This window comes from Magnolia sinica, chromosome 3 (genome assembly GCF_029962835.1).
Source record: "Magnolia sinica isolate HGM2019 chromosome 3, MsV1, whole genome shotgun sequence".
NCBI lineage: Eukaryota > Viridiplantae > Streptophyta > Magnoliopsida > Magnoliales > Magnoliaceae > Magnolia > Magnolia sinica.
The window spans coordinates 62,972,469-62,996,734 of record NC_080575.1 but is presented as its reverse complement, the minus strand read 5'-3'; the positions used below and the strand labels follow the sequence as shown (position 1 = coordinate 62,996,734).

The 24,266-nt window shown below is 39.9% G+C and overlaps 2 long non-coding RNA genes across 2 annotated transcripts; both read left to right on the top strand.

Annotated features, from left to right (window-relative positions):
- The first annotated feature begins 531 nt into the window (after positions 1 to 531).
- LOC131239970 (uncharacterized) lies at positions 532 to 1,750 on the top strand. The gene is made up of 2 exons (XR_009168541.1): positions 532 to 818; positions 910 to 1,750. It is a non-coding gene; the product is annotated as an uncharacterized LOC131239970 (long non-coding RNA).
- A 4,212-nt stretch (positions 1,751 to 5,962) lies between these two features.
- Positions 5,963 to 6,905, top strand: LOC131238516 (uncharacterized). Its single transcript, XR_009167884.1, has 3 exons — positions 5,963 to 6,242; positions 6,411 to 6,523; positions 6,691 to 6,905. It is a non-coding gene; the product is annotated as an uncharacterized LOC131238516 (long non-coding RNA).
- Positions 6,906 to 24,266: the final 17,361 nt, after the last annotated feature.

Genomic DNA, 24,266 nt, shown 5'->3' with positions numbered 1-24,266 from the left:
GATTGTTAGGTTCAACAGGTATACCTGACTACATAAACTCGAGCTACCTTTTGCCATCCGATCTTTTAGTTTTCAACACTCAAGTTGTGATACATCTTTCTATTGATTAAAGACTCGTCTTACCAGATTACAGCGTGACTACGGTTGGGATTTTGGTTCAGAAACGTAAAGCCGTTTCTGACTTTGAAACAGTATTGACCTATACTAGAATTGTTGCGGTTATATATTGTTATTTTTATTGTTTTGTTGGTGTGTCTACCAATTGAGTGTTGGATCTTCTTATTTGTTTTCAGTTGTTTTATTATTTTATTTTGAAACAGATGGACGGAATGGATTCGATTATTAACATCTGGGTGGACCCCACAAGGTCCAAGAGGCAAATTGGATCCATCCGCTGCAGACTACCGAATAGTTTTAACCCTTTTTTACGACAAAACCCTAAAATCCCTCATTTCGCATCCGTCACCGGCTCCGTCTCTCTCTCCCTCTCTCATTCTCCCTCTCTTTCGATCTCCTGATCTCAACCCTCCAATCTCCCTCTCACTCTCCCTCCCTCTCTCTCGATCTCCCTCTCCATCGATCTCTCTCTCCCGATCTCAACCCTCTCTCTCGATCTCCCTCTCACTCTCCCTCCCTCCATCTCGATCTCCCTCTCTCTCGATCTCCCTCTCCCGATATCAACCCTCTCTCTCGATCTCCCTCTCTTTCAAACTCCCACTCCCGATCTCAACCCCCTCTCTCGATACGAATGGTACCAATCATCGAACCATTCTGCATGTGGGCCCAGTGACGGTGACATACACATCAGTCGTGACGAGGTAAATTGAATTCTTCTTATTTATATTCTTTCCAAGCATTTAGGGTTCTTGTAACTCTCTCTCTCTCTCTCTCTCTCTCTCTCTCTCCTAGGGTTTTATGTTATCCTAGGGCAGAAGGGGCTGAGATGCAATTGGGGAGAGCTGTTATACGCCGTAGCTCTAAATATGCCTGCAGGTTCTCTGCAGGTTGCCAGCTCAATATCAGCCCTACATCAAATGATGGTCTCATAGTACGGTTCTGATCATCCGTTTAGTGGCCGTTTGCTGTCAGTGCATGGTTTGGACAATGGGAAGTCCAGGTATGAAATTACACAAGTGCCATTGAAATGGGGTTTTGTTTAGGAGAAGTCCAGGATTGCAGAGCATTATAATGCTTTGTTCTACTAGATGCTTTGGGATATGTGGACAGTCAAATCAGTCGATCTGTACCGTCCATTTGGCGGATCCCATGACGTATTGGCCACATCGCGAAAATTTTAGTGATCGGATGATTCTAACCATATCTAATCATGGCATATGAAAGATGGATGGTTAATATTGTTTATGGTTGTAACAATATTAGGTGGGGACCATCATGGATTGGTTGTAACAGTTCTAAGAATCACTTTAATTAGATGATCCTAACCATCCCATCCATGGCTTGGGGAATACATGGCTATAGGAAAGGTTGATGTCTGGTGGGCAGCTGATCAAAAAACTTATGCCAATTTACCATTTAAAAGCCGTCTCTTATCACTGGGAGAAATGCTTAGACGATGATGATAACTCAACTGTCAATGCTCTTGATTTCTTTTCTATTTTTTAACTGATTCATGAAATCTGGTTTTAATGATCTGAATAATAAATGATCTAGTTTCACATGTAATTGCAATTAAATTAGTTATCAGAGGCTGAGTTCCCTGCTTGTGAACAGGGAACTTCCTTTTTATACACCAAGTTTATACATGTGGGGCCCAGGCTTGTCTTATCCAAGCCATTGAAAAAGCTTGTCCAGCTAGAGATGGATTTCTAACCAAGTTTGTACATGCAGGGCCCATGGTTGTATATAAATGATCTTAGGAGATTTTTTTGGGCATGTTCCATCCATGATGGGGGCCATCAGATCAATGGCTTGGATAAACCTACCATAATCAACAATCACGATCTCTAAAACATAATTACAATAAACTAAAATGAGATGTCCTCATTTTTTTGAAGTGGCAACCAAACAGGCCTGAATAATTTGGTACTTAAAGTTGGAAGTATTCCAGGCAAATGAGAAAAATAATTTAGAATCGATGATAGGACCTTTTCACCTGAGTCCTTGTCATGTGTTCTTCATAACATGGGACTATGAAATGTATTGATTCTGAAAAAAATGGATCAGGCAAATTCTTCTCACAGTAACTGCCTCTGTGGGACGTTCTTGTTCAGCATCTCCTTTGATAAAGGGTTGCTGGCTACTATTAGTTCTGCTTCTGCGCTTTGTGAGTGGCTTTTGCCTTTTCACCTCAGTTTAATGCCATTTTTTTAAGGCAGCATTTTTCTTGGAGAATGCATTTATTCTTTTCTAATGTCGTCTCAATAGTCCTTGTTAATTTCTTTCCTTTTGTATTACTTCTCTTCAGAATTGTAAAATACTCCTACTGTCTTGTTTCATTTGGTCTCTAAATCGTCCTTTATTTTGTAACAACCATGGTTCCTTATGAAGTTTCACCTCTTTTAGTGGTATTTCAATATGGTGGAAGAGCAAATTGAGGTCTGAAATGCTCTGGTCCCTATATGTAAGGGGTGATGGCTCGAGGGTTGGCCTTTTGAAGGCTTGCAAATAAGCTTATGCATTTAATTACTAATAATGGGTGGGACAAGGCTACGATGATGATGATCTAACTACTAATCTTTTGGGGGTGTCTAGGGGCATTGTGGTAGCTGCTAAGCAGGTCTTAATCTATATGGAGGTTGTCCACTAGGGGTGGAAGAAAGCTCAGCTAGAGATGGATTTTTGATGAAGAAAATCAACCCCACGTGCCAAAGTTACTGGCCTGTTCAGATAGAGGGAAAGTAAAAGAAAAGAAAATTGTAATGATTATCCAACGATGATTTTCGAAGATTTCCATGAGCATTACTGAAACATTGGATTACCATCGATTCCAATTTTTGGGGTCTTGATGGGATAGCAAGTGGAAATCTCATAAATTAATTTACAGCTTTTACCTGCATTTGAAAATCTTCCATTGTTGGGCCCACATGCTGTGCTGGTCTGATGACCGAAACCATCTATGTTCTAGGTCTTAAGTGAAATTGTGAGCATTTTACATTGAATGCATGATCCTTAACCATCACTATGTGTAGATGAATTTAATAGATTGAAATTTCCTGTGGCTCATGCTCGACTCCGGAAATCAAAGGTCAGGAGCATCACTGAAATGTGATTATGGGACTGCTTATTCATGGTACTTCAAAGAATATGGACAGTTAAAATTGTCAGAATACCTCAACATGTGGACTGTGAAGAGTTTGTTTTGGGTATGTTGTAACTCCGGATGGAGTTCTTCCCTTTTTATATTATTTTTTTTCTTTATTTATTTTTTAGAATTGGAACATTATTTATTTATTCTCGGGTGGTATACGTTTGTTTATTTTCATGAGGCATGTTGTCTGTTTTCTCAGTGCTACATCTTCCACCTTTAATGCATTTTGTTCTGGCATTATTCAAGGTTCTGTAAATCTTGTACAAGATGCCACCTGCTGGCAGTGTGAACATGAGTGGTGACAGGATATTGCTATTGTTACGAAGTGGTTGTCAGGGATGTCTCCGGTATGCTTCCATGGATTTTCTGCTTTGGCATTAGAACTTGCTAAATTCTAATTTGCATGCATCATCGATGTTTATATGACAATGCTGGGATGCACTGTAATGATTCTTTAGTTGTATGATTATACATTTAAACAATTGACCTACTATACATATGAATTGATAAAGGATTCTTAATTGTTTAAGTCTTTTGATAGAAAAGTACTCTCCCTTAAGAAAAAAGAAAGTACCTTTTGCCTCTTTAAAAAAGAGGAAGTGCCTTTCTGATTTTAATATTTTCAATGATTTGTTATATTTAGAATTTATTGAAACACATTAGTCTAATCTTCTCTCGCCATCCTGGGATTGTATGAAGCCTTGCATCTCGCATCTTAGTTATCTGTTTTCAATTTGCTTCTTGAGCAACTTGAGTAGTCCTAGCTGTCCTACTTATCTATTTTTAGTCTATGTTTTGACTTCTACAAGTTAGATCTTGTATAAGTTGGATAGGCTTGTGTCCAGCTCTACACTTAGCAGATTCTTTGAGAGGCCCCGCTCATCTACGACGTGTATGTTGAATCAGACCGAAAATCAGGCCATCCATTCAGTTAGGTGGGCAGAACCTGTATGTTGAATCAGACCGTTGGCCATCCATGGATTTCGATGGCACAGCTTCCTAATGAGTGGACTGGACTAATTTTTGTGCTGGACAATCTTCACGGTGGGGCGCACCATTTGCATGGCTAGGATGTCCTGTAGAAATGACACATTGGTAGGAAAGATGGGGCTGCATTATAAGTTCACGTGCATCTTGCTGTAGGTACATGATTTTTTAAATTGCTATATTCAGAGGCAAACCATATTGAAGCTAACTTGCAGGTCTAGTTTCTTCCACATTTGTTTAAATCACATGCTTTAATTACAGATCTAAGTGGTGGTTTTTGTATTGACATACCTCTTTACAATTTGTCTTATCAATGATGACCGGAGGTTAACATTCTGCTATTTTTTCTATTTCTTCCATTTCTTGATTTATTTTGTGGAAAGCAAGGTCTGGAGTTATATGAGAGTTTTTTGTTCTTTCTGAATTAGTTGTTGATGGAATATAGAGAATTTCTCAAGTCTTGTGATTTTAATAAGGTATGCGCGGAATAACCTGGTTCATGTGCTGTTTTAGCACAGCTTTGTTGGGATTTCTATTGAGATATAGGATATAGATTTAGATGTGCCAATTGGATATTCATATGATCATTGCAATTCAGTTTTTTGCTGAGTCTATTTGGGATATGATCGAGACGAGTGAGGATCTGTGCATATTCTGCCTTTTGCTGATCACTGTTAGGTGTCTCTGTGTTTTTGTGCCTATCCATGGGCAAGAAGATATTGTTCCTAATTCATGCTTTGTGTGTGATTTATGTGGAGGATTATGGCAGCTAGCTTTTGGACTTTAACCTTTGAATGGTTTTTAGTGGGTTAGGCTGTGGAGCCTTTTTAGTGCTAGGTTGTGGTTTTGCTTTAGGCACATGGGGGAGAGCCTCTTGGATTTTTATTGGTTGGTTTGTATTTCTGAGGTGCCCTTTTTCTATTTAGGTACCTGCTCTTTGTACTATTTTCTTTTATTTTTCAATAAATTTTTACCTTACCTTGCATCCTTCAAGTTTGGCTAACACTGCATTGTTGTTGTCTATTTTCAGGTATCTGTATAGCAGAGATTTGCTTCTTGCATCAGAGTTCAATATCATGAATGATTATATGCTGTCAGGTTTGTCAATTCAAGAGTTCAATATCATGTTGTTTATCTATTGATCGTTTGGCCTGAAACATCAGATTGCTTGATGGGTTTTGATTTTGGTGTGCTGTTATTATGGTTTTTCTGTCTTTATTAATAGCTTTTGTTTCTATGATCTTTAATAAATTTGCAGATTATTGAATCTCTGATAAATGGGGTGGATTTATCTGAAGAGGAGGCAGAAGCTTCTCTTGATTTTTTACTGAGTGAAGCTAATGAAGTTTTGATCAGTGCTTTCTTGTTCTTTTAAGAGCCAAAGGAGAGTCATTCAAAGAAGTGAGTTGTCATATGTAACATTTTATATAACAAAGTAAAATATGTGATGTTTCTGAATATTAGAACACAAGCATGATTGGGAGTGAAGCTCCATAAGCTTGATTCATAGACTGAAATTGATAAGCATATTACTCCTTTATAGATTTATAGTTCTCTGCATTTGCAGGTTGTGGGATTGGCGAGGGCAATGTTCAAATGCTATAAGAAGGTTGAAGGAATGACTGATGTGGTTGATATTGTTGGAACGGGAGGTGATGGGACAAACACGATTAACATGAAGGGTGGTGAAGTGACGTATTCATGTATGAACTACACATCGTTCCATAAAATCCAAATGACCTTGGGTGGTGTAACTCTTCACTAAAAATGCAAAATCAAAGCTTTTTAGGGACTTTGTAATAAAAATGCCAAAGTTATTATTCTGAGACTCATTATCATTTTAATTAATTGTAATTCAGGAGTGCGATGGAGATACACAGGGCATCAAGCACCGACAATTCAAGAGCTCATAATTATCTAAGGCTAACGTTACTCCGATTGCTTTCATGGTTGAGGTTATTTCGTGGATAATCAGTTTAAATCCAAGGTAATTGACTTTAAGATTTTTCGTTTAAATAGAGTAAAATTAAGTCACTATTGCTGGGATCTAATAGAAAAAGAAAAACTATGAAAAGTAATTATCTTTTGATTTTTTTTAAACGATTTTGGATGTCATAATTATGTTTATAAGTAGCTTTTCATCAATGTTTCATAGGGAGCTGTGCTGGTTAAAAGTTTGGCTGCCAAGGAACCATTTGCTCTTACCTTGGATACTTATTACAAGCAGTATTATCTCTGTTTGGCTGCTGCTGCTGCTACTATCAAATGGTAATCCAATTCTGCATGCATTTGAGTTCTACCTATTTTGAACTGGTATTTTGAATGAGAAATTCCTCAGAGAGCTACAGTGCTGCTTGAAACTTTACTGTAAACTCGATAGCTTGATACTTGTATGAATCACATTACGTCAAGCTTAAATGAAATCTTTTGTGCAGGATGATAGTGTTAAATGGAGAGCATTGCAAGTTATTTCAAGTTCACTTAGTATTCACTTATTAGGTTGTATGTTTTCTTGGTCATGGGAGAGGAAGATGCCCATGAATTTTTGAGGCCAGCTGTTTAAACTATTTCTGGAGGTTATGCTGCATCCATCTAGACATATATTTTATCATTTTAAATGCATGTAATGATATCCTGTTAATGGGTGATTTTGGCAGGTATGCTATTGATACAATGCAATCTGTATGCCTTAAGGAAGCTGGTGCAAATGCAACGGACCCTTTAGCAAGGGAAACTACTCTTATATAAGTGCAGTTCCAACCAGTTTCTTTCTAGTTCCTCCTCAGATGGAAACACAAGGTGGGGCCCTTTACTCCCAGTTGTCTGTAATGCCACTGAAATCTGATCGCTCCCTTTGTATCATGGAAGCTCTTACAAGGTCACAGCAAGATGAAGGTATGCTTCTCTTCTTCCATCTCTTCCTTTCAAATTCTTTTAAATAGCTTCTAAAAATAAAGTCATGTCTATCTCTTTGTTGATGGGAGTGATGCCAGCTTCCTCTCCCAAGCTTGAAGATTTCCTGGGTGGTGCAACCCTGGGAGCCCACCAGTTCGGATCCATTGACAGGGAAGCTGTCTCTAAGCTTGGACAGCATGTATTACCAGCATAACCTACAAGCTGAAAACAGCAGGCAACAATATTCCCTAGGCCTTATCCAGCCTTTCAGGCAGCTGATTCAAGCCCAACAGCAGCAGCAGCACCACGACCAATACTTCCAGCACAGGATTAACAGCTCATGACATGTACCAGACTGCCTTGGAAGTGGCGCCGAAGGAACAGATTTTCGTCTCTCTCATATGGACACAACGTCCACATCACTGCAGTAGATCATGGTGAACCTGGTGAAGCATCAGGATGTGCAGGCCAAGCTGGTGGAAGAGATCGATCGGGTTATGGGGGATGGACGAGAAGACATTGAAGAGGAGGATTTACAACGGATGTCATGTCTGAAGGCAATGATCATTCTAGAAAAGAGCAAGAAATTGTTGGATTATAGAAGCCTGAAAATGAAATGTTGTATTGAAATTAGAAATTGGAATTGAAATTGAAATGTGTACTAGAAAAGAAGGAAAAGATTGTGTGAATCATTCTATCGTCTTTTTCTTCTATTGTGTAATTATCTGGCATGTAATAATACAAGTAAATTACATGCCCCACTCTCTCTCATACAATGAACAAAGGGGTTTTAAGTTGTTCTTAAAATTCTATCCTAAAATCTGACCGTTGGCAACATTAATAAGCATTCAAAACCGTTTCTAAAATTTTATGCCCAAAATGTGACCGTTGGCCCTAGAATGGTTTTAAACCATTCCTGAAATTCTGTTTTAAAAAATTGAAATGGTACCCAAAACGGTTCTAAACCGTTCTTGATTCTCTGCGACGCCTCAATTAAGAATGGTGAAAAGCCATTCCTGAAGCATTTAGGAACGGTTTAAAACCGTTCCTAAATGACGATTTTGGTCTACCATCCACTTTATTCCAATATGGTGTGGTTGGGATAACACTAGAAGTTCAAGCCAATTCTATTGATGTTATACATGACTCTGTAAAATCGAAAGATCAGAAGAACCAAAATACAAGTTTGCTGTTGTGTCCGTACCCATCGAGCAGTATAAAAGACTTCTTAGTGCCTAGGATGCCATGCGCATTAATTTTCAAAAATTTTCATAAAAGAAATTTAATTGCTAGGAGGCTATACTTGGGAATAGCACTCCTTAATTATTATTATTATTATTATTATTTGGAATATTTGATTGACAACAAGAGCATATCAGAAAACTACTTTATTGGAAACCTGATCCTTGGGATTTTTGTTTGAGCTAACTTCACTAGGGATGATGATTTGCTGTTGTTTTTAAGGGCCGGCTGTTTTTTAATGTTTTTTTGCAGGCCTTTAATTGAAAGAAAAGGTTCACTTGGACCCTTGGTAATGCCTATAAATATCCTTTGGGCACTAAAAAAAAAAAAAAAGAAAAAAGAAAAGAGAAAGGCGAGAGACAGAAACATAGAGGACAAGATGGTGAAAATGAATTGGAAAACAAATGCAAGAGAGAATTGGACTTTGGAACTTTAGAAGCAAATGCTCATAAGGTTAACCTTGCATGAATTTTCCGCCCCCTTCATTGGGAGAACCCTGTGCCATGCACTAGGGAACTTAGTGAAGGAGAGGCCTTGCTCCACTAGGTGTCTCATGAATTGAAGTTCCGATGCCATGTGGCAAGTGCTAACGAATCGAGCTTTGTGCCCAAGTGTAGTGCCATTAGTAATACCCGCATGGACCCCTCACACAACTATGCCACAGATTGTACACGTACTCCTCTATGGTTGGTACCCGACACCAGATGATGGGAGCTAGAGGATCGTCTTCCACCCGTTTCTGGCATGTAAGACCCCAAAGCATTGTCAGAACGATTGTTCCATGTACGCTACAACCATCACGAGCCTCTTCATTCTAAATACTTTAAAGACAGAGAACCAAGGACCAAAATATGTTACGTGCTACGCAACAGAACACCAGGTTTTACCTTTCAATCAGGGGTTTTTCCGAGGGATGCCATGAAGGGCGGGCCTGTGCTAAACTATAGTTTGAAATCTAATGACCCTTAGACATTGATGAAAGCCACTTGGCCTGACTTTCTTTTGGTGCACGGTGTGCAAGTATTCACATCTACTCACAGATAAAGCCCAAAATATTCAGTAACTCTCCAATGGACGCAACAATTCTTTAATGTAACTAGAGAATCATGAACTCTGTCACTACAAATCATCCATTTCTCATGCCTTGCGGATTAATGGGCTATCTGATGCCACTGCCTCTTATGGTCAAACTCATGGCGCCTACTACAAATATACAAGGCGCCTAACACCCTCCACGTCTAATGCAAAAGGTTAAAACATTCTCCTTATACCCCCAATTACAATAACACATTTTATTTATTTATTTATTTATTTATTTTATTATTATTTTTTTTAATCTTAAACAAAAAAATGGGGACTCCAATGGGGAATGATGACCTTCCCCTATGATATCGCCCAAATTTGTTATGATGATTTGGGGATGAGGGTGTCTTATGTGGGCTGCACCACTAGAAACGGCGTTGAAAACTCCATGGGACCCACAGTGTTGTTTATCTGCTATTCCATGGGACCCACAGTGTTGTTTATCTACCATTCCACATGTTTATAAGGTCACGTCAGACCTGGATGAAGGGAATACACTAATACCAGTTTGATCCAAAACTTAGTGGACCGCACTATAGGACCCAACATGATGTACGTGTCCTATCCACGTTGTTTCTAGAGTGTGGGCCACTCGCCATTGGACCGGCTATGATGAACGTGTTCATCTGTACTCGTTGTCCATCCGTTTTGGCAGCCCAAATAGGCCGCTTTGTTACATGTGGTGCGCATACACACGGTTGAAACTTTTCAGGCCCACTATATGTGCTGTATATCCGTTGTCCCTCTATTTTGGCAGCCCATGTGGCCCACTTTGATGTATGCATTCGAGGCCCACGGTACAGATTACTTGAGTAGCATGATGAGGCCTATACTTGGGCTCAAAGTAGAGCCATTTCAAGGCCCAAACATGCTAGATTTGTGGGCTAGAGTGTGAGCCTCATGTGGAACCCAAATTGAGAAGATTTTCAAGTATTTTGAGGCCCAACAACTCTAAATGGGTAGGCCCATCTCTCATGTGCATAATGTATGGTTTGATTGATGTGAATGTGGATTTTATATATGGCTAGTCTTCATGTTTGATTCGGACAATTGGCAGTAATGTAATAAGTCCATAAGGGCATTCGATGTATGCATAATGTAGATGGTATGTGAGGTATGCATGGTGTAGATGGCATATAGTGTATGCATGGTATAGATGGCATGAGATATATGCATTATATGGATGGCATGTGATGTATCCATGATGTAGGGACTAAGGATTATTGGACCTTCGTTAAGCCTATGATGAGGCCCATTTCTTATGGATATTTCGGCTATGATTCGCCCATGTATGAATAAGTTAAAAGGCCTAGATGAACTTCACATGAACAATGGGTTATGAGATCAGGGTCTAAGGACCCATGGTACACTTGGTATAAATTGCATAAGTGGCATAACATTTTAACCTGCCATCAGTACATGACATGGTTTATATGACGACTACATAATAGTTGATTACATGAGCATCCATGGCACATACGCATGAGCATGTCATGATGTTTGGGCAATCTTATTGGTTCGTATGCTTGGACGAGATCCAGAGGAGTCGGGGTATCTGTTATGGGTATTATGACTGGATGTGAGACCGTGAGAGGCATGCCCTAAATCCAAGAGATTCTATTATGGATTTTGCCCGTTAATGGTACCGATGGGTCCCTTCTGATAGGTCGAGTAGTAGTAGTGCAGTTATGGGGCGCCAAGACTCTCTACTGCTGAGATTGGGAAGACAGATGTGTAACGATCCTACTTAATGCTTGGACCGGGTGATGGTACTAATTGGAGATGGTGGCCCCACTGCCAATGGTCAAGTAGGGAAAACAAATATGATCCTCATTAACAGGCCAGGTGGCTGAGTTCACTGTCGTGTGTTGGATGAGAAGGGATGTGACGAGCCCAACATTTGCCTCGTTGGAAAAATAACATCACCCACACCATCGCTTAGGTACTCAGTCTTGATCTCGGATATTATGCCCTAAAACCGGCAGTCGGACTCTCCAACTTTTGGAGCGCCAATCCCAGGTTGCTCAAACTACCTCACCACATACCATACTAGGTAAACGGGCTTAATAAATTCCCGAACTCCAAATTCGGCTTATAATGAAGGTTTGTTTTTTGGTTAAGCGAGTTAAGTCTACAAGAAAATGAAAAATATCAATATCACGTAATGATAACATCGTCAAAGAAGTCCAAAATACAACATGTTTAGATGTCCAAAACTCTAAAATAGAAGGAAAGTAATGATAAGGATATCTATCAACGTCTGTAGATACCTCGAGCCCGGTAATGTCCTGAAAACATGAAAGAAATGCAGGTGTGAGCAACAAGCTCGTGGATCATACCACGTGCCGGAAGGTGAGCACCACTTATCATGGACCTTCCTTAATCAAGAAAGGTATCATAGACATAGGCATAATAAACTAATGTTAAGCATGTTATCACATGCATGATATCATAAGTAGGCATATTATAAGAGAATGCATAATGAATGGTCGTGTCGCAGTGCGTACTATCATAGGTCAGTAGGAGCCTCGTACCAAGAGCCACAACACACGTTAATCTCATACACATCGCACAAAGTGATTCTAGGATGATAGACTTTTGATCCCGAATAGTCCCATATCTATTGGGGACCGTGACCCACGAATAAGTGATACTTATATTATATTTACGCATCTATAATCTTGAATGCATGAATGCATAAATACTGCAGTTGTCTGCTTGTCGCATTTGTACCATCATAGCCAAAACCATATTCGTAATCATAATAACTTCGATGCCATTCCCTCACAATGGCATATATATATATATATATATATATATATATATATATATATATATATATATATATATATATATATATATATAGATTTGTTTTGTCATGCACCGAAATCGACAGTTAAGCTCTCTAACTTCCCGAGTCCTAGGTTGCTCCAACTACCTAGCCACGTACTAGACTTGGCGAACGGGCTCACCAAATTTCTGAACTCTAAATCTGACTTATGGCCGATGCATTTTTTATTTTATTTTATATTAAGTGAGTTAAGTCTATAAGGAAATGCAAAATGTCAACATCTCATAACGATCACATTGTCAAAGAAGTCCAGAATACAACATGTTTCTAAGTCCAAAATTCTAAAATAGAAGGAAAAGAATGATAAGGACATCCATCAATGTCTGTAGGCACCTCGAGCTTGGTAATATCCTTAAAACACTTAAGAAATGTGGGTGTGAGCAACAAGCTCATGGATCATACCGCATGCCGAAAGGTGAGCACGACTTATCATGGACATTCCTCAATTAAGAAAGGTATCATAGACATAGGTATAATAAACTACCTCTAAGCATGTTATCACAGGCATAATATCATACGTATGCATATAAAATTTTAGAACACAATGAATGGTCGAGTCACTATGTATGGTATCATGAGCCGGTAGGAGTCTCGCACTGAGAGCCACAACCCATGTTAATCTTATACCTAACGTGCGAAGTGATTTCAGGATGATAGACTCATGATCCCAAATAATCCCATACTTATTAGGGACCGTGGCATATGAATAAGTGGCACTTAGATTATATTTACGCATCTATAATCATGAATGTATAAATGTATGAATACCGTACTTGTATGATTGAGTTTTATGATGAAAAAGGAACATTGTTATATTAAGAGAATTGCAAGTATTTTCCCTCTATCCATGAATGGTGCATTGATACACCTCATATACTTAGAGTATAATAGTTATGTGGCATATTTTACACATCTCTGGTGCAAAAATTAGCAACTTCTAACGAGAACATTCATCACATTACCAACTCACCCTTTACACTTCCAAGAATACCTTGTTGTTATTGTTGAATTTGTAGGCAACAATATTGAATCTCGCTACAACAGTGGCATTCGCTTCTCAAGAGGCTTTCGCGTTCTTCCTCCCCACTGGAGGATTCACACTTGTAATACTATGTGGGTAGCCCACACCATTTGTTACCGCTCCTGCTTAGGCTAAGGTTGCCACATCTGTTAAGGCCTTCTTCTAGCCAAGGTTGTTCTTAGGGTTATTGCCGCCACAGATGCACGACCCATTGTTAAGGTAGCATCCCTAGTTAAGACTACCTTAATGGTCAAAGCTCCTGTTTAGGCTAGCATTGCATCAATGACCACACCCACCTCTTTTTATGAGTCGACAACTCGGGTAAAGACCCACGCAACGGTTAGAGCTTCAACCCTCGTTGTTGAACCTAGAAAGGCTCCCCTTCGAGCATCGATCGCTTCAATGACCATAGCTCCCATTGCTTTCACTAGACATGTGTCAACGTCTTTTGTATTGTAATATGTTATCCTAGGAGGCATACTCTTGTTGCATCCAATAGTGCATCGAGTGGAACCACTTTTGGCCCTACTCACCAATTGATGCATCTTCAACCATATGCTCTTCACACTTAGGGCCCTACAAGGGGTTTGGCCCACACCTTTCCTGATAAGGCACACTTGCCAATCTTCTGAAAACTGGCCATTTAGACTTCAATGCCTCCTCATCAACAACTCAAGCACCCCCACCACCATTGGAAGTGACAATTATCGATGAACAAGTTCCATTCGTTAACCCACGATCACAACACCAGTTCCTCTCAACAGAACCTACATGTCTCAATAACAGGTTTCGACCACTGGTGCCTAAGTCTTTACCTAGCCACCATTACTGATTGCAACTCAAACCAACTTTTGGCAGACAATGGTGGAAACAATTCTTCAAGAACATAAAAGGGAAGCACATGCAAAGTTCATCTTCAAAACATTGTATTTGGTAGAACTAGATAGTTTCATCTTCCTTGCTGGCTTTAAGTGCTCGGACTTTCAGAAGTTTGATGGTACCGAGTCATCACAGGAACACTTAGTGCACTTCTTGACATCAATGGACAACTAGTCTAATGTACTGCAGTACTAATGTTTGTAACTCTTTAGTACATCTCTTAAGAGAGAGGTGTTTAAGTGGTAGGTTAGCCTGCCCCGAGATCCATACATACATTGAACCAGATGCAAGAGCTCTTCTTGGCTAACTTCTTTGCCTTATAACAGAAGATCATCATTGCCAATATGGCCACCACTAGACAATGGAACAACAAGTTGGCACAAAAATTCATTGATCGGTGGAGAAGATTTCACCTGTTGTAATGCCCCAGATTTTTCTGAAGTGGCCTTGGACCTTAGTATTATGTGTTATGTGTGAAACCCTTGATTAATGTGAATTTTAACTTATTTTGTGATTAATTATTTATCTGCGATGATTTTGATATGACTTATTTGGTGAGAATTTCATAGAATTGTACCTAGAAGCTCGTATAAGTATTAAATTTTATAAATTTTCTAGATTAGAAATCTGTCCATAAATGCCTTTATCCTTGATCCTTAATTTGAGATCTTATAGTTCTCATGATATATTTGACCTAAAATTTTATACCATGTGTATCTATCGTAAATTAATCAAACACGTTGAATGTCAGCCCTTAGATCATATTAGAAGTGACTCAATTGACAAATCAACCCTTAACCGTTGATTTTGGTGATCATCGAGTGAGGAAAGTTCATTGGTAATTGTAGTCAAATATTTCCCTTCACGTGAATGACTTGGATTGCCCATCATATGACTAAATATGAAATGTGAAAACCTCACCTTGATAAGCCTTTCTTTAAGCACCAAGTTATACGTTTTAAGCTTACAAAATTATTCCAAATTTTGACCTTATAATTAACCCACTTTCCACCGTCAATCACAACTCAAATTTAGACCACACATTGGCCTCATAAGACTATGAGATCATACCAAATTTAAAAGCCAATATATGATCTTACACCATTGAATGATACAACCCCAAAGCTGGTTCCTTCCGTTTGATGCAATATGTGAAATTTTAGATTTAGACCATTCCCACCATCGATCAACCACCAAAATTTGCCCAATTGTAATTCTTATCATGACTACACTTTTTTCTCAATTTTGGGTCCGATCATCAAGCATGGACTATTAATTGAGATCAAGTCCATTTTGGTACCCGTCGAGTCATTTTTTTAAGATCATCCAATCTAAGTTTTGGATCTCTAAGAAAATTATGTATTCCAGCTCTACTCGATGATGTAAAACCATAAATGAGTTGGATTTGAAGAAAGACAGTCAGAAAAAAAGGAGATTTTGGAAACCCAATGTTGGTAGGATGCAACCACATCCCTTCTCACACTCATAACAAGGAGGCATGTGCTCCTTTACCCAATAACACACACACACCTTCACGCCTCTTCAGCCCCTCATGTCACTTGGAGATAGATAGAGAGAGAGAGAGAGAGAGAGAGAGAGAGAGAGAGAGAGAGAGAGAGAGAGAGAGAGAGAGTGTGTGTGTGTGTGTGTGGAATGCCTACCCATATAGCCGTCCATCCCCATCCATACAAGCCATCCATCATGTGGGAACCTTCTTCCTAGACTTGTGTGTATTCCATGGTTCATATAGATGCCGTCTTCCTCGAGAATTTCAGCTAGAGTTTCAAATTAGAAAAATGTGAGGAATTCCTTAAAGCTTATACACAATTATAGCTTAGATTTTCTAATTTCTACAACTAATTTCTTCATGATTGATTTTTGTTTGTTTAAATTGCAAAACCTTCAATTTATTTTATGTTTAAATATGATATATTGATGTAAATTGTATGTTGGATGAGTGAATTCGTGTTTGGATTTGATTTGGTGAAGGTTTAAATCATGTTTAGGCACAAGCCTAGAGTATGTAGTGTTGGGTGCATAAACTATATGAAATCTATGTTGATAACCTAACTTAGATGGGATGTGTGACCATATGGATACTATTTTGATGTCCCACGATGTGGAAATTCATGAATTCATCTAGATCAGCGAGTTAGCTCGTAGAACCGAGCTAAACCGCCAATACATGCTTGGTGCGCCCACTAGGGTTGGATGTATGGACCCTATGCACAGTAGTTTTAGTTTGGTCTATACATGGTGATGTTTGTACATATTGTGGTGATGTTTTAAATGTGAATAAACTGATGTGGTATTGCTGGAATTTTTGTGAAAATTCTATATGATGTGTGTTTGTGTGTTTGGAGTTAAAATCATGTATGTGAACATCAACTTATGGGCCAGAACTATGTAGAAACAATGCTTGTTTCATGGACATTATGCTATGTGAATAGAAATACTACACCTATGCTTTGTTGGATATAGACGTGTGTTTGGATGCCACATCAAAGGAAGCCCCTTACCCCATAAGATGGGAACGTAACATGGAATTGTGGAAACCCATATGGGCTATGTTGCTGAATTGGTGTAAAATATTCATATTATAGATTTTGATGATTCTTGGAGGATCCTATGGTTTGATGATTTCTTTTGATGGATCTATGATCAGTTGATACGGAATGGAGGAACCCATGTGGGTTATGTTTATGCATTTACGGAAATACCCTTGTGTAGGTTATATGGATTATGGAGGATCTGATTATTAGATTGTTTACCTATGGAGGATACATGAATGGTTAATGTGGAATGTGAGCCACGTGTAACATTACAATTAGAGGTGTACATGAGTCGAGCTAAGCCAAGCTTTGCCCAGCTTGTGCTCAGCTCAGTCTGCTCGAGCCCTAGCTCGTACTTGGCTCGGCTTAAGCTTCAAGCTCAGAGCAGCAGCTCGTGCTCGGCTTGGCCGAGTTCGAGCAGATTTTGAGCTTAGGCAGAGGACGGAGGAAATTCATAGCGGTGATCGTGATGAAGTTCGAGCCTAGGCAGAGAAGGAATGGTGGGAAGGGAAGGATTTGCACAACTTGATTCCAAGGAATACTTGTGTGACCCATGTGATTGTGATGACCCAACACTCGAAGGTGATGAACTTTGAACCGACGTAGCTCCCAATGCTCACATTGGCTAATGCTATGGTTCTGATCAAAGGGAGGCGGAAGAAGGATTACACAAATGAGGAACTAGATGTTCTAAAAAAATTTCGATGAGAGATTAGGACGGTTGAGTTTCGGATTGTGGGTGATTGGGTCATTGTTGTTTGAGCTAGCAATCGCTCCATCTGCTCTATTTGAAGCCATTAACAGAATCTCCTTTGATGATGATTTGTGTTCTTTAAGTAGCAGTGATGATCAGTTCTGCAAGAACAATCCATTTCTTATGAAAGCCTTGGAGTTCTGTTTTGTTGTTTCAGAACAAACTGACTAAAGGAGAAAGCTTGCCTTATGAATGGCTCTTGCAGTGGCATGGTTCGCACCGAGTAACCGATTCGAGCCAATTTAAGCTGAGTTAGAGCAGTATTCGAGTCGAGTTGAATCGAGCAGGGGCATGCTTGAACTCGGCTCGAACTCGTTTTGAGCTCCAAAAATCAGCTCGAACTCGACTCGAGTTGAGAAGCCAAGTCGAGCGAGTTACCGAGCTTTTGATGCTTGTGTACAGCTCTAATTACGATTAGAGTATGTACGTCCATTCACTAGTGGAAGTAGTGCGAAGGGTAATGACTATTCTGGGGTATAGTGGACTGTGGAATTGGGGTAGGGGGGGTGAGGTAGTGACTTGTTGAGTGTGGGCATCATTAAACTAATTGGATGATAATTTAATTTAATTAAAGACGGAATAATCATGCATTCACTTTGGGAGTGTACAATAGAGAAGGTGTTAGAAGATCTCATTTCACTAGTTGTGTATGATTGAGTGAAAGTGTGGAAGATTCCATTTCACTATGTTTGAGCATAAAAAATAATAATATACTTCAAATTGTATAAAGATTAACATGATTATGTGACGGCATAGAGAAATTGAGGAAAGTAGACTCTGTTGCGTGACTGCACAACAAAGAAGAGTTGTGTGGCTGCGCAATGTACAAAATGGGTAAGTAAAGGTGGTTTTAGGGTTCTATTGATTGAACCATGAAGAAAGTCTGCTGTGCGACAGCACAACAAGAATGTATTGTGCGACCACGCAACAATGTTGAATTGCGTGGATTCAGTTCTTCGCATGTGTGGTGGCCTATAAATACCCTCTCTTTAAGAGTTGCTTCAGGTATTCCGCGATGATATATGGGAGGAGCATAGAAGAAGAAGTCTTCGAGAGTAGGGCAGAGAACTGTTGCGCGACCACACAACAGGGATATGTTGCACGACCGCACAACATGCAACTCTATATGAATATTGGAGATTCATTGGAATTCGCTCATGGGATCTGAAATTCCCCGTGAGTTGGTCTTTTGCAATTACATCTTAATCATATCGGTGAAGAACAAGTGATCTTCGGACCTGCACAACTCCTTTGTCATTGCAACAGATATTTCGCAAGCCGGGATGTTGCTGGAATCGCCATTGGAATTGTTTCTTTTCTTTCTTTCATTGTATCTACTAAGCACACTTTGTTTGGAATCAAGGGAAAATACGAGGATGTAATTGAAACTCAGTATTAATAAAATTAATCATAATGGTTATCCTTCTATCTTTCCTTTATTATTATTGAACATGGATATTCCAATCGCGATACTTGTTTCTTGTCGAAACAAAATGGTGACTCTGCAAGGGATCAAACTCAGAATCTCTGGTTGGAATATTTATGTTTAATACAAACGTCGGAATAATCTAAAGAACATTTATCATCAAATAACGCTGTAATGGTGCCAAAATGGTGACTCTTAACGGGAACATCCTCCCCTTCATCTCCAAAACAAAGTGTATAATCGCTTAGCCTGAATCACTAATATGTTGTCACTTCTTTAGGAACTTCAACTCTTTGCAATTGTGATGAATTCTCTCTCGATCAACATAGTCTTTTACTTCATGCCCAATGAGTTTGCCTTTGATCATGTTAATAACGTGCGAATGTTGCCCAAATGTATAGTAAAGAAAGTATAGTCAACTTCGATTAAGGGTAGCAGGCCATAGACAACAATTGGAGTAGTTTCTGCGTTATAAGTTGCACAGAAGAATGACGAAGAGTAAACAGTAGTGACATCTAGAAAAAATAAAGTCCCAATCTCCTCCAGCTAGAAGTCCGATTCCGCTGCGAACAATCAAAGTGACTATTACGCGCAATGCAGCAAAACAGAACCTTGCGCTAGCTCCACCACCACTCTATTTGAGACAGGTTGAAAATGCTTCTTTTACTTGACAGGACTTTTCGACTCTTCTGGTTGTAATTCTTTGGTGGACTCTGAAGGAAAATGGAAAGTCTCCCTTGATGAAGAAGCTGTCACCCCCAGAATTTATCACAACAACTCCGTTGCGCACACCGATACCGGATGGGCCTTTGTCAGGATCATTAGGATCATGTGAAAGTATTAATGGGTCTAATAAGGGATCCTTTTCTCTGAACTCCCTTGCGACGACGTACCCCCTCTCTCCTTCAACAACTAGACAATCAAGGAGTGGAGAAGTAGCCGTTTATATGACAAGAACAAGCCAGACTCAACCATTATCTACGGATGAAAGATTGGTCGAAATGGCCCACTCATAAACCGCCCTAATGGAGGAATGCAGAAACCTTAGAGAAGCGTTGACCTCCTTAGCTCATAATGTAACACAAGTTATTGCCCCTCCCATGATGCTACAATAAACGACAATGAACAACAAGTAGAGGGTTCACAACCACCAAGGCCAGGATCACACAAGTCAGCACCCGCATCTCGCACAATAACCCAGGATGAGATACGACAGGTGGTGGGTTGTCAGGATAGGAGTGGGCACACCCAGGGAGGTTTCATTTCAGAACACTATACTCTCTTGAGGTGAGTTGTACGGGCTTCCTATGCATTCCGTCCCTTATTGACATGATAAAGGAGTGCTTGGATCTCTTTGACACATCTAGAATAGCCTGAGGATCTGAAAAATCTCAACATAGCAGCTGCCTCAAAGAGTATCCGCCTAACTCATGGGAGTTACGTGGGCCCACGCAACTCGCCAGGAGTAGCACGGCCTGCGCCTTCAATAATCCACACTCCCTCTCCTTCTCTCTGTCTCCAATACTTGTTAGAGGCACTGGTCTTCTGAACATCTGATGCTTCAAATGAGGGGGTAAGGGGGTATTTATAAGCTTTCACATGTGTGAGCCCTCGATTCCTATGTCGTGGACCCCACTTCGCATTTCCAATCTGTCCCTCTTTGAAGAGAGTTGCGCGACCCAACCTGTCCAAAGTTAAGTTGTGTGGACCCACACAACTCAGCTCTCGTACAACTCAGTTCCCGCATAACTCAGCTCTCGTGTAACTTGCCTCCCTTTCATCTCTATCCTTCACTTCTTTTGCCAAATCTTCTCCTTGAAGCTTCTCCCCTAAATTTTGTCCCCCAATAGATGCTCCCTTGATCCGAAATTTGATTTCTTTAAATCAACTTGAAAGATCAACTTCTTCATGTAGAACTTGAGTTGCGCGGGTTTGTGTAACTCCTGCCCGTGCAACCCTCTGGGGGCACTCCCGGCCTATAAATACCAAGCCACTTAATCATTCCTCACTTCAAAATTTCTTCTATCTCCTGGCGAACCCCTTTTGTGCACAAATGTTCTGCGCCACTTGCGCGCGCAACTTGTCTACGTAACTCATCCGCACTTAGTGCCATAAACTTCTGTTCTGAAACTCTGCCGAAATTTCTAACTTTTTTCTCTTGGGCCGTAAGTTTTATCAACATTCTTCCATCATGAGACATTTAGAAGCTTCGTCTTCAAGGAAAAAGAGTCCTTTGCCTTCCTCAGACTTGAACAGTTCTCTCGCCATACTTGGGATTGTATAGAAATTAACAAAAAAGTATTAGAGCTCCACCACCCCTATACGGGTACAATCATCTCTTCCCCTGTAAATTTACAATGCCATTGGTCAATCCTGCATAGCGAGCCATCCATCCATCAAAGCAGCCTTGTTTTTATAGATGACTGGATCATGAGAGAACCCCAGATTCTGGAAGGTCGTGTAGAAGGAAAGGACTCGCATCAAAAGACTGGCATAATATACAAGATGTGATTTCTACGTCCTTGCCATGATCCTCATCGGCCTTTCCCAACTCATTTCTTTGAAACCGCTCTCCAATATTTCCTCACTAGTCGTGTCCCTTGGAGAACAGATGATTTTTTAGCCAAAAGTCTTTTGTCTCCTCAAGATTTCTATAATGCCCGGGCCCGTGCTGTTGCTCGAAAACACACTGCTACTCTAGAAAAAATTAATCTTCTTGATGCTATTATAGCCACATCAAAGCATTTTCATGGAAACGCAGCTATCTTCAGGGGCTTTCTTAACTTTTGGTCCCCAATTACCAACTCATTTCATCTTCCTCTGGGTGAAATGTGAATTACTCTATGGGATCTTCTCTGTACAGCAGACCTCCCCATCGTGGGCAACATCCTTGATATTTATATTCCTTCAAATAAGGAATTGTTTCATGCCTCTACAGAAAGCAGTAAATCTGAGATTTCAAAGACCACTCTTGAACTTTTCAGAGAACTGGTCAACTTCCCCCATCCTGAACACATTGCTTCTCTTGAATGGCTAGCTCATTTCTCCTGTAGACTATGATATATTTCTTTTCTCTTACTCTTTTTATCTTCAGATCTTCATCCTTTCTCCGATATAACCATATTATTTTAATTTGGCAATTTTGCAGGCTATAATCATTAGGATCTTAAAACCATTCGTGAGAATATTACAAGCACCATCAAATATAACCACTCTTATGAATTAGCTACCTTCTTAGCTTATTGGCTAAGTTTAGTAATATTCCCCGACTCAGAACAGGTGAATATCATCAGACCATCCCTTTTTGTAGTTGCTGGCACGATGGCTGAGGGTCAAAGACATTCATTAGCTCCTCTAGTTCTATGCTCCCTATATCGTGCTTTTGGGGATATAGTTTCTGGCCCTACAGATTCAACACTCTAATCTTTCTTGGTTTGCGCTCCTTAGCATTTCTTCATAGGCTGGCTAGGGGTGTATTTTCGTTGGACCTTTGATGACTCAAGAGGGGCATATTCAAATCCCCATCGACTTCCTCTTCAACACTATCAGCTAAGGGGGATGGTTGAAAAATCACATGGTTGGATCACTCGCAAGATAGAAGATGGCGATCCTATTGATTTTCATCAATTTCCATTCACCATTCATCCGGAAGGCATAGAGGCTATTGATGACAATTCTATTTCTTATGGCAAATGTTCATTCCATGTTTCATTAGATCTAGTACTCTTCCATTAAGAGAAGGTAGTGTATTCTGGCGTGAACCATATTATCCGAGTAGATTTGCCCGTCAATTCGGATTTGACCAGACTGTGTTGGAGACTTGTGATGTTGTTACGAGATCTATGAGGAACTGTGGCATTGGGCCGTATAATTAGGCCTTGATATGGAGGCAACTTTTGAATATTAATATGGGATCTCACTTCATACTCTCGGGCCAAGGCTACCCAGTCCATACTTCCTATCCTTAGATGCGCTAGTAGGCCCATCAGTACTATTTGGTACGCAGATACTATCCAACTACCTATGCCATATATATTCTTCCGCCACAGCTAAGGAGCTATTAAGAAGACTAAGGCATAGGCTATTCCAAAGAGACCAACCATGCCCCTTGTCCCGGTCAGTTCTACATGAAGATTTCTTCAACAGACAATATTTTTGAAATAAAGCTTACTGATACTCTTGAAGGATGGATAGCCTTTGGTATGCCTTTGAAGAATACCCATGAATCTTCTGTAGAAAATGATGACTCTTTGCAATTTTATCCTCCTCCTCCCTTGTGAATTTTGGAAGGCAATATTCTTGAAGTATCAAGTAGGCAAAACACAGAAAAACATTGTTGTTTTCCTCAAAAGGACAAACATATCATCATTGAAAGTTCATCTTCTTTGGAGTAGAAAATAACAGTTATTTTGACATCGCATCTTTATATGAAGCATATGAGTATACACATTTTTAGAATTACATATTTGATTTAAGATTCACAGTATTTCTAAGCGTGAGTAATTCTCATAAGCATATTTGATAGGTACATGCTAATCAAAGTAATAAGCTATTATAATGGTTAGCATAGCATTGCCTATATGATGTTTTAGAATGGGCGGGACTAAGTTTTGGTTCTAGTTAGTTGCAAACACATTTTAGGCTCGTAAGTAGTTGGAGCAATCACAGTTTAGACTCATTAGTAGTTGGAGTTGGTCTTACACGAATGGCTGCTATAACTCTCTAGAGTTCACAAGGCTTATCATTGCCAGAGAGTTCACAAACCGCAATCCATCAGAGGGGCCCAATGAAGCTACCGAGGTAGTGAACTCAATAAGATTTATGCACAAGGTTGGCCACGGTAAATTCTGTAGAGTTCACGGGGCGCACAAGGCTATTGTCGGGTACCAAATCCAAGGCTGACAGTCCATCAATGAGGGGTCATGTTGCTTCTGAGACCTGTCCTCACGCATTACTACTCAAATCAAACTAGGGATCTGGGGAGTCATCTTACTTCAGAGACTCACTTTTCTTTCATCAGCAAGGTCAGACCCATTCACGAGGGGGTGCTCTCTGGCTGCCCACGTGACACTGCCTGAAGCTATACAGATGGCATAGGTCACTGCCCACATGGGTGCATGTGATGCTCTTTCCGGGCTTTTTAGGGCCACATGCGACACTGCTACCCATATAGTTCTACCACATCGCCATCGCTAAATAATGATAAGCCTTATGTGCGTTCGGCTTCATATGTGATAAGTCGCCATTGTTGTTGCGATTCTCGTACATAATTGTTGTCGCATCACAATTGGCCCTGTTGGAATAATAA